This window comes from Paroedura picta, chromosome 14, assembly GCF_049243985.1.
Source record: "Paroedura picta isolate Pp20150507F chromosome 14, Ppicta_v3.0, whole genome shotgun sequence".
Classification (NCBI taxonomy): domain Eukaryota; kingdom Metazoa; phylum Chordata; class Lepidosauria; order Squamata; family Gekkonidae; genus Paroedura; species Paroedura picta.
In genome coordinates, this window is record NC_135382.1 from 18618601 (window position 1) to 18630176 (window position 11576).

The following is an 11576-nucleotide window of genomic DNA, read 5'->3' on the forward strand; positions in this document are numbered from 1 at the left end:
AACAGACACCCTGTGAGGTGGGTGAGGCTGAGAGAGCCCTGATATCACTGCCCGGTCAGAATAGTTTTATCAGTGCCGTGGCGAGCCCAAGGGCACCCAGCTGGCTGCATGTGGGAGAGTGCAGAATCGAACCCAGCATGCCAGATCAGAAGTCCGCACTGGCAACAACTTCCAGTCAATCAATCCCCTCCTGCCTTGTTCAGCCAGAAGACAAGTCTTCTTCCACTGGGAGTGGGTGCAGAACTACTAGGCCTTTGGAAGGGGTTCTTAGTTGGAATACCAGAGTTCTGTCCGGGCCTCAACTATACACCTGGCGGAAGAGCTCCGTCTTGCAGGCCCTGCGGAAAGCTGACAACTCTGGCAGGGCCCTTAGCTCTCCAGTATATGTCCTTTGGAGAGGTGCACAATTCTTATTTCAGAGAAAAGTCTCATGTGTTCCAAATATCAAGCTTGAGTCGCTAACCTGGGCCCATTCCGCATGTGTATGATAATGCAATTTCAGTGTACTTTTGCAGCTATATTTTCCCGTGCAGAACAGGAAAATTTACTTCTAAAGTGCATTGAAAGTGCATTAACTAATGTGTGCGGAATGGGCCCAGAGTACAAGTGCTTTTTTTGGGGGGGGATGAGTATACCAGGGGCGTAGGTGGGATCAGCTCCATTCATCTTTTATCACAGATCAATATATGTTTTTTTTAAAAAACAATTCAAGCGCATTACTTTCAGGACTTGTGCAATTGTATCCATAATCTGTAGAGAGAGAGAAAGAACTATACTACAGATTTGTGCTTGAACCCTTCCTCTAGCCAAGCTGGCACAGACTTTGTATATCGCCTTCCTTTCCCCATGGCAACCGCGAACGCCCTGCCCAGCTCCGCCAGCCTCTCTGTTTTATGCTTTTCCAATCTCAGGAAGGTCTCCTTGATGAATTTCCTTCGGCTTCACTTCTGCTTACTTTGCTAATTGCCCCCAGGGGAGAATCCATCTTCTTCTCTAGGTGTTCAATTAGCCAGGAGTTTGAGAGCTCCCATATCCCAGCCCTTCAAGCCTCTGAAGTCATCTTTCAGGAAGCAATATATTTTGTACTCTCCATTTACATCTCTGGCACTCAGCCCATTCCAAAACTTAAATCCCTATTATTGTGATGCGGGGACAAATGAGGAAGCAAATCTTTAATGAGCCGGAAGGGAAATCGAATAAATTCCTCTGTAACAGTCACTCCCCAATTGTTTTGCTGGGCACACTTCAGGAATACGCAAGAGCCACCTGCTCTTAAAAAAGCTTCCCCGCTCCATCTGTATGGCTCCTTCCAGGCTTTTAAGAGGCGACCATGCTTTCAAATTTAATTCAGGAAAATTGCATGCTTAGCACTGCCAGGAGATCTACACTATAAATACTATAGATATTGAATGGATCTGACCACCCAGTGCTCCTCCAGCAGTCTAGGGTGTGGGTGGGGACAGAAAACCTCCCATGCTTGGTAGCGTGTGGTTGCCATGCGTTTTGTTTTGTTGCAGGGTTTCATTTTGCTTATTGAATAGGTGTGAATCAATAATGAAGAAGGGGCAAAAGATGCACATTATCTGAAGTTGCTGAGAAACATGTTGGACTGCTTGTGATCCATTCCCAGAATTAACTTTAAACATTCCCCATAAACAGCATCTAGGGAGGAGTGGAATGAAGCCCTGAGAAAAATGCAGGAGAAATGCAGGACCAAAACCCGGAAATCTTCCTAAGTGTTTGGCATCTTCCAAGACTGGACACTTCCAAATCTTTACTTTTCTAATGGGGTTTCTGTGCTTATGTCTTGAGTCCAATGATGTCATTCCCAGCTGCTAATTCCATGAAAGGGACAACTTACTTCGGTAGCCTTCTGAACTGTCCCCTTGTGTAGCTGAAGTCAAATTTTATGATTCTGCATTCTGGCCAATCTAAGAATTTCACATGAACCTGAATCAAGTAGTCCATCACAGGCAGAATTTAATTAAATGTTGGAATGATCCATTTAGGCTCAAAGAACAAGAGAGAGAGGAGAAAAGAGCATAATTTATTATACTTTCTGGTTATCTTCCTGGCAAGTGTCCCTGATGCAAAGTGCATTATGGGACAAGTTCACATGAAACATTTCCTACTTGTTTATGATGATCAGCAGGACAGTGGGCCGGTTCCAAGATTCGTTGCTTCGATAGTTGCACAAAGATGGCTCTTTATGTGTCCCTCTCACATGAAATTGCCCCTGGATAAAGCTGGGCATTAGCCAGTGGAAGACAAGCAAATGGTGACAACTGGACGCAACTGTGTGATTTATTCCCAATACGTTACCCTTGTGAGATGTTCTCCCCTGGTAGGAACTCAGAAATTGAGCTGTACAATAAAATAATGTGAAAATGTTGATTATTTATTATAAAGGTAAAGGTATCCCCTGTGCAAACACTGGGTCATGTCTGACCCTTGGGATGACGCCCTCCAGCGTTTTCATGGCAGACTCAATACAGGGTGGTTTGCCAGTGCCTTCCCCAGTCATTACCGTTTACCCCCCCAGCAAGCTGGGTACTCATTTTACTGACCTAGGAAGGATGGAAGGCTGAGTCAACCTTGAGCCGGCTGCTGGGATCGAACTCCCAGCCTCGTGGGCAGAGCTTTCAGACACCATTTCTGCTGCCTTACAAGTCTGCGCCACAAGAGGCTCTATTTTATTTATTATAGTGCACAATTAAAAACAGAATAAAAACTTCATAAAAACTATACAGAACTAACAGCACATAAGACCAAATGCGTTTCGACCCTACTGGGTCTTCCTCGGTGGTCAGAACTGTGATAATACACTCTATATAAAATATTAATATTAAACTCATTATAACACTAATCAGTTTTACCCATTGGGTCCAGTAAGAGTTGAGCTGAGGCTCTTGCAATTTCTATTTTATAATGTTATTGTTATGATCTTAAGTTATTATTGTTATAATGTTATTACTGTTACTGTTACCTGCTACCATATGTTAATTGTACCTTTTCCTGTTTTCTGTAAACAGCCCTGAGCCCTTGGGGAGGGCGGTATATAAATATAATAAATAAATAAAATAAAATAAAATAAATAACATGTAGCTAAGTGGTTGAAAGGGATCTGTAAATTATGGCTCCAACCAATACATGTAAATTTTAGACTTTTTGGAGACCACCTCCTATGACATATGCCTAGGATCACCACTCCACTATTATATAATTCTGTGCTGAGAGTGTATCTCATGTGCGTCAGAAAAAAAGCTATATGTTCTGCCCTACCGTCTGCAATGTTGAAAGGCCATACAAAAAGATTCCGAAGACTAAGTCCAGACTCCTAACCACTGCATCTTTTAAGAAAGAAAGAGGGAAGCAAGAAAAATTAATGACTCCTGCTAAAGAAGTGAGTTTTTCGGGGGGGGGAGGGGAGAATTCCCCCCCAATAACAATGCTACTGAAATCCCATCAGCTGTAAGGAGGAAGAGCGGAACAAAGCAGATTGACTCCTTCTTTTGAGTCCCCCCCCCCCCGAGAGCTCTGCCAACACCAATCAACTGAAGTTCCCTGGCTCCAAGAAAATGCGCTTGACCCCAAACAGAACCAGGGCATCCACCTGGTGGAATGAGCTCACAGAGGAGATCAGGGCCCTGATGGAACTTGCGAAGTTCTGCAGAGCCTGCAAGACAGAACTCTTCCACCAGCAGAAAGTACAGATAAACAGCAAATTGGGCCTCCCTCTCTTCCGTCTTTGTTTTTGCCATAACCAATGTTTTACTGAAGGGGCCAGTCCGAAAGTGGCAGTATAAAAACCTACATCTAAATTAATATATAAGTAAAATTATCCCAGAAAATGAGGTGGATGGATGGAGTCACTGAAGCAGTAGGTGCAAACTTAAATGGACTCCGGGGAATGGTAGAGGACAGGAAGGCCTGGAGGATCATTGTCCATGGGGTCGCGATGGGTCGGACACGACTTCGCACATAACAACAACAAAATTATCCTTCTTCCCATTCCCGTACAGCAGAGCAGTGGGACTGGAGCATTTTGAAAATGAGTTGCACATGCACATTCTCAGATCAGGATGTGAACTGCAAGCATTTGCCAGTTCTTATGGTTATATGGCCCATAAGCTGACCCACAGCAACTAGATACAGTCTGGACAAAAGCAATGGGTTTTGCCTTAGTTGACGGAACATCGCTTCTTGCACCTGCTTGAAAGTAAACCCCATTGAATTCAGCAAGTTTTCCTTTTGAGTAGACATGCATCGGAATACATTTGAAAGCACACCACTTACGCATTCGCTACCCCCAAAGCCCAACAAGACAGTTCTTATTGTTTATAACAGTTTGAAATTACTTCCTAATTAATTACAAAAACAGTTTGGGGGAAAATATGGCCAAATGGAATCACATTATAAGGAGTTTTTGAAATATGACTCAGTTTAATAAGAATCGCTTTCCAACTTTATTTTAAATTAGTTGCATTGCATTTGGGGCTTTTTCCCCCCATTTTTATTCCCTGTGAATTGGGAATAGCCCATAAAACAGGAGGATTAATTTCTAATATATCATGGTTACCAGTAAATTTGCTTATTGAAGTAGCAATTTCCTGTATCATAGCTTTTATCTTGCAATAAAAAATATACTAGATCTATGTCGAGAGTAAGATGACTAATGCCGTGACAATTTTTTTTAAAGTGCGCTCATGATAGATGCAGTATCAGAAAGGAAATCCACTCGGGTCTACGTACTTGTATGCAGAAGTCTGGTGCTTCCCAATTAAAAAAGCACAGGGAGACATGTTGATCACGAAAGGATCGAGGCATCATTCCAGAACCCACCCTCCAGTCTTTCAAGGTAAAGCACCTCACAGGGTGACTGGAAAAAGGAAGACGTAAAAAGGCGACGCACCTGTGCAAGTTCAGTATCAAGGTGAAGGAACCAGGGCTGGTGCAGTCTACCAGTGAGAGCAGACTTTCTCAGCCAGGGTTTCGTGAAACCCTGGGGTTCCTTGATGGTCCTGGAAGAGTTTCCCAAATGGGTGGGAGTGAATTCATTTTCAATACATGTTTAAAATGTGTTAAACATTTATCAGGTGATATGACCATATATAGAATCATAGAATCGTAGAATCATAGAGTTGGAAGGGGCCATACAGGCCATCTAGTCCAACCCCCTGCTCAACGCAGGATTAGCCCTAAGCATCCTAAAGCATCCAAGAAAAGTGTGTATCCAACCTTTGCTTGAAGACTGCCAGTGAGGGGGAGCTCACCACCTCCTTAGGCAGCCTATTCCACTGCTAAACTACTCTGACTGTGAAAAACTTTTTCCTGATATCTAGCCTATATCGTTGTACTTGAAGTTTAAACCCATTACTGCGTGTCCTCTCCTCTGCAGCCAGCAGAAACAGCATCCTGCCCTCCTCCAAGTGACAACCTTTCAAATACTTAAAGAGGGCTATCATATCCCCTCTCAACCTCCTTTTCTCCAGGCTGAACATTCCCAAGTCCCTCAACCTATCTTCATAGGGCTTGGTCCCTTGGCCATGTGGACCCGCCCACACCCTCCCAAAAAGAGCCAATGATGGGTCTGGAGGGGTGGGGAGGAGAAATGGTCCTGAGTGCTTCCCAATCAAGTTCTACTTGGCTGTAGCACTTCTGAGGTTTCTGAAAGCCTGAAGAATGTTATTCAGGAGTTTCTCAAGGATAAAAAAGTAGTGAAAGGCTATATTACAGAACAACTCTTCCTTTGTTTGCTTCACTTATACTCTGCCTTCATCTCCTTTTTCAACACAGGTAGCTCCCTCAAGGGGCAGATTAAGCTCCCCATGGCTTTTCCAGCTTGGGAATATGGCAGAATGGGAAAGCAGTAGCCCTTTGCCTCCCCCCCCCACACACACACCATGGTCCTTCTCCACATCTGGCCCCTTTGGCACTTTTCATGGAGTGACTGTTGGGGAGGGACACTTGGTTGCAGTCTGGAAAACATTTTGCTCCATTGTGACTTAAAAAGGGAAATCACAATGACTGTTTACGCACTAGAGGTTTCATGCTGGGCTGCAAGCTGGAGTTTTAGTCGTGGCAGGTTGAGCCACCTCTTCCTGCATCCACACGGGGGAGCATTTGGCCTGGTGCACCTCATCCACCCCCGATTTGTGCTCCTGCACCAGAGCTGGGGCAGTGAAGTTCCCAGTGCATAAATGGTCAATGAGTGTCATTTCTACATAGACACTACCACTGTCCACAACTTCTGTCTCGGCTGCCAGCAATAAATTGGGGGACCGAGATGCAAGTCGGAGGGCTGCATGCGGTTTAGATGCAGTAGAGTCCTAGAAGTCTAAATTTGCCCATTTGGATTTGCTTATGTAAAATATCTAAACAAAACCACTAATTCTGTATATTCAGTGAAGCAGCTGGAAACAACAAGATGAAAACAGAGATTCCCACTTGGTCTTTTATTTCCTCCCTGCCTGGGGGAAATAAATTCCTCCATCAATTCATACTGCTCATAAAAATGACTTTACTTCCTCAGATGAAAGGTGATACATAAGATAAGTGTTAGAGGGTAATTATGAATAGTTATGAAAACTACATTATTTTTTGCGACTCCCGAGGCCTGCTGAGGGCTTTGCAGTCTTTAATGCACCATGTTAAGGTGTAATTTATTTTTCATTCTTCAGACAGCACTGCCCGACCTCATTATCTGAATTAACATTCAGGAAAAGCGAACAGGCTCTGAATAGCAAAAAGCACGCAAAGTCCTTGCTTTGGAGGAAAAAAAAACAAGTGCCAGCAGTGAAAACGCTGTCCTATGAACCGGTCTAATCCAGTGATAGGTGACCTTTTTCGAGCACACCACCCAAATGGACACAAGCACACATGTAATATGTACCTGTGGCGATTTCAGCCTGCCAGCAAATAAGCAGCTTTGGATGGGTGCTAAAGGTTTTGATGGTAGTTTAATATGGATAAAGAGCAGCACACCAGGGTGCTTAAAAAATAAAATAGTTTTATTTATGAAAAGAAAAAAATATTATAAGGAAAGAGAGAGGGGAAAAAGATCCTTAACCGTCTAACTGTTCTGTTACCTTCATTTTGTCTGTTCTCTGAAGGCAAGCAGGGGGGAAGGATGCTCAAAGGAGTAGGAAGTCTCCAAATGAGCCATTCAGAATAGAGGAGGAGAGTATTTGAAAATATATATATACTAGTAAAAAAGCCCATTGTATGAAGAAGACAATGGGCGCTAGCAGGTGGGGACCAGAGTGAGCGGCAGGTGAGGGACAGAGCGAGGGACAGGCTACCTGAAAGAGGAGGCGGACGGCGGCTCCTCTGCATTTTTTTGTTCTTCTGCGGCTTTCCCGGCGGCTCCATTGTGTTCTGGGGCCATGAGGGCAGGGAGCACCCAGCAGCTGCGCTGTGGGCGGCTGCTGGGGCTCCCAGGGCGCCGTCTTGAAGTGGCGAAAGGCTCCTACAGGAGTTTTTTTTTCTGCTGGCTCTCCTGGGCGGCGGCTTGGAGCTGCGAAGGGCTCCTACAGGAGTTTTTTTTTCTGCTGGGTCTCGTGGGCGTGGCGGCTTGGAGCTACGAAAGGCTCCCCCAGGGTTAATGTTTTTCTGCTGGCTCTCGTGGGCGTGCCGTCTTTGAGCTGAAAGGCTCCTACAGGAGTTTTTTTTTCTGCTGGCTCTCGTGGGCGTGCCGTCTTTGAGCTGAAAGGCTCCTACAGGAGTTTTTTTTTCTGCTGGCTCTCGTGGGCGTGCCGGCTTTGAGCTGAAAGGCTCCTACAGGAGTTTTTTTTTCTGCTGGCTCTCGTGGGCGTGCCGGCTTGGAGCTGCGAAAGGCTCCTCCAGGGTTAATGTTTTTCTGCTGGCTCTCTTTGAGCTGAAAGGCTCCTACAGGAGTTTTTTTTTCTGCTGGCTCTCCTGGGCGCCGGCTTGGAGCTGCGAAGGGCTCCTACAGGAGTTTTTTTTTCTGCTGGCTCTTCTGGGCGGCGGCTTGGAGCTGCGAAGGGCTCCTACAGGAGTTTTTTTTTCTGCTGGCTCTTCTGGGCGGCGGCTTGGAGCTGCGAAGGGCTCCTACAGGAGTTTTTTTTTCTGCTGGCTCTCCTGGGCGCCGGCTTGGAGCTGCGAAGGGCTCCTACAGGAGTTTTTTTTTCTGCTGGCTCTCCTGGGCGCCGGCTTGGAGCTGCGAAGGGCTCCTACAGGAGTTTTTTTTTCTGCTGGCTCTTCTGGGCGGCGGCTTGGAGCTGCGAAGGGCTCCTACAGGAGTTTTTTTTTCTGCTGGCTCTCCTGGGCGCCGGCTTGGAGCTGCGAAGGGCTCCTACAGGAGTTTTTTTTTCTGCTGGCTCTCCTGGGCGGCGGCTTGGAGCTGCGAAGGGCTCCTACAGGAGTTTTTTTTTCTGCTGGCTCTTCTGGGCGGCGGCTTGGAGCTGCGAAGGGCTCCTACAGGAGTTTTTTTTTCTGCTGGCTCTCCTGGGCGGCGGCTTGGAGCTGCGAAGGGCTCCTACAGGAGTTTTTTTTTCTGCTGGCTCTTCTGGGCGGCGGCTTGGAGCTGCGAAGGGCTCCTACAGGAGTTTTTTTTTCTGCTGGCTCTCCTGGGCGGCGGCTTGGAGCTGCGAAGGGCTCCTACAGGAGTTTTTTTTTCTGCTGGCTCTCCTGGGCGCCGGCTTGGAGCTGCGAAGGGCTCCTACAGGAGTTTTTTTTTCTGCTGGCTCTTCTGGGCGGCGGCTTGGAGCTGCGAAGGGCTCCTACAGGAGTTTTTTTTTCTGCTGGCTCTCCTGGGCGCTGGCTTGGAGCTGCGAAGGGCTCCTACAGGAGGTTTTTTTTCTGCTGGCTCTCCTGGGCGCCGGCTTGGAGCTGCGAAAGGCTCCTCTGGGGGTGTTTTTTTTTTCTCTGCAGCTTCTCGGCGGCTGGAGTCTTGTGTTTGCGTCGGCGGCTCCCTTGGGGGCCGGCCTGACGCGGCGAGAGGCGCTTTGCGCCTCTCACCACGTCAGGCCGGGAGCAACTGCGAGCCGCGCTGCGCGCGGCTCGCAGTTGCTGGGGCTGGGAATCGGAGGGACCAATCGGCAGGCGCTTCGCGCCTGCCGATTGGTCCCTCCAGTTGCCTGTCATGAGGAAGGGTCCAATCTGGACCCTTCCTCATCCCGGACACATCCCGCCCCAGAACCCCTTACTGTTTTATTTAGTCCGTGGCGCCCGCGGCGCCACGGGCGGTGTACAGATGGCGCCCGCGGCGCCACGGGCGGTGTACAGATGGACGTTCTTAATCTAACTATGCTAAACACATGTCTCCTCTGGTGCCCCCTGCAGGATATTCTTCATGTTACTTTGAATAATGAACACTAGAGATGTTGCTTATCTCAACACATTTTAATTGTCCAGGCATACCATATGTAATAGTGGTGGTCTTAACCCACATGCAACAGGGACAGCTACTGTCGGCACCACATCAGGATGGGCCTCTGAGTATCCTGACCCCCCAAAGGAGGGGTAAGAAGAATACCGGGCTCCAGCTGCTATTCAAGCCTGCCTCATCTGGGACTCATGCAGGAGGCTTGTAATGGCTGCCTCCTGCACCCACCCTCTCTGGGATTTGGGCAGATGGCATCTATTGACAGTAGCAGACCCCACCCATCTTGCACAGATCAAGGGCTAGGCCCTGTTTGGTCCTAGTAGGAGGCTGGTGGTAGAGGGACAATGGTTCTGGGCCCTGTCCTGGAATTCTGTCCAAGGCCCCAGAATCAGTAAGATGGACTTGGGTTGAAAGTTAAACTCCAGGATGTTTTGGCTAAATATCCGGGAGAAGTTCCTGGCAGTTAGAGTGGTTCCTCAGTGGAACAGGTTTCCTCGGGCGGTGGTGGATTCGCCTGCTTTGGAAGTTTTTAAGCAGAGGCTCGATAGATATCTGACAGAAATGTTGATTCTGTGAATTTAGGCAGAGGGTGAGTGGGTGCTTTGGCTCTTGTGGGTCTTTCTTGCATGCCCAGGGAGATGCTGGTTGCCACTTTGGGATCAAAAGGCAAATTTCTTCCAGGCCAGACTGGCCAGGAATTCTGGGTTTTATTTGGGGGGGGGGATCACCTTGGCATGGAATTGGGGTCACTGTAGTGGGCAGGTAGTTGTTAATTTCCTGTATTCTGCAAGGGGTTGGACTAGATGACCCTGGACGTCCCTTCCAACTCTATGATTCTGTGATTCTAAGTGTTGCCAGTGCCTTGGGGGTTCATCTTGGTCCCTTGGGTTGCAAACCAGTCCTAGAGACTAAGAAAAACTGTCTGTCCAAGCCAGGGGTAGTCAAACTGCGGCCCTCCAGATGTCCATGGACTACAATTCCCAGGAGCATTCGCTGGCAGGGGCTTCTGGGAATTGTAGTCCATGGACATCTGGAGGGCTGCAGTTTGACTACCCCTGGTCCAAGCTGCTTCTGTACACCTGTGTTGAGGGTGACCTACCACTGGCATAACGTCATTGATAAAAATCCTACAGGGTTCCATTTCACCAAGGCACGACTGGATCTATCGGATTGGTCTTACTCAGCCTTACTTAAACAAAGCAGCAGTCACTAACACCAAAAGTCACTTTCATCAGAAATAATGAAGGCCGTTGAACGAACCGGGCTTGGGGAAAGGTGATGACATTTTGCTGATAAATCTGAAACAGCTTCGTGGCTGTAATGCAGTTCCATTAGGACCACTCAGGACCACTTTTGTATGTGAAGTTTAATCTCAAAATATTGGCGTTTAGATCAATTCATCGTGCAGCTTGAAAATTTGCAGTATAATATGATGGGGGTTATCTTAAAGACTCCCGCGATGGCATCCTTTGTTTCAATAAGAATGGCGGAGCTTTTATCCTAGAACGATTCTCTTTAGTGGAAACTTGATGTGACAGATCTTTCAAGTGGAAACATCTCATGCTGGAGTTAGGGCACTGAGGATAATCAAATGGCAGCTGACCATGCCTGAGGAATTAGTGTAGATTATTGACTGCTGTTCTGTAGGCCAAAGTAGAGAGGTATAAGCCTCACACCTTAATAAATCCTGTAAATATGGTGTAGTAGTTAGGAGCACTGACTTCTAAACTGGTGAGCCAGGATTGATTCCCCGCTTCTCCTCCTCCACATCCAGCCAGCTGGGTGACCTTGGGCTTGTCACAGTACTGAGAAAGCTGTTCTGACTGAGCAGTAATCTCAGGATTTTCTCAGCCCCATTGTTGTGGGGAGAGGAATGGAAAGGTGATTGTAAGTTGCTTTGAGACTTCTTCTGGTAGAGAAAAGTGGCATATAAGAACTAACTCTTCTTCTTCTTCAGTGATATCAGAGTTCTCTCAGCCTCACCTCCCTCACAGGGTGTCTGTTGTGGGGAGAGGAAAGGGAAGGCGAATGTAAGCCGCTTTGAGCCTCCTTCTAGTAGAGAAAAGTGGCATATAAGCCCCACACTTTAATAAATCTTTCTTCTTCTAAGCCCCACACTTTAATAAATCCTGTACATTGTGCTGAAATAGTTTGGATTACCTTTGAAATGTATCAAAAGCTTTGTCCAAGCTGCGATTTCCAAATCCAAATCAAATTTAGATTAAAGGTA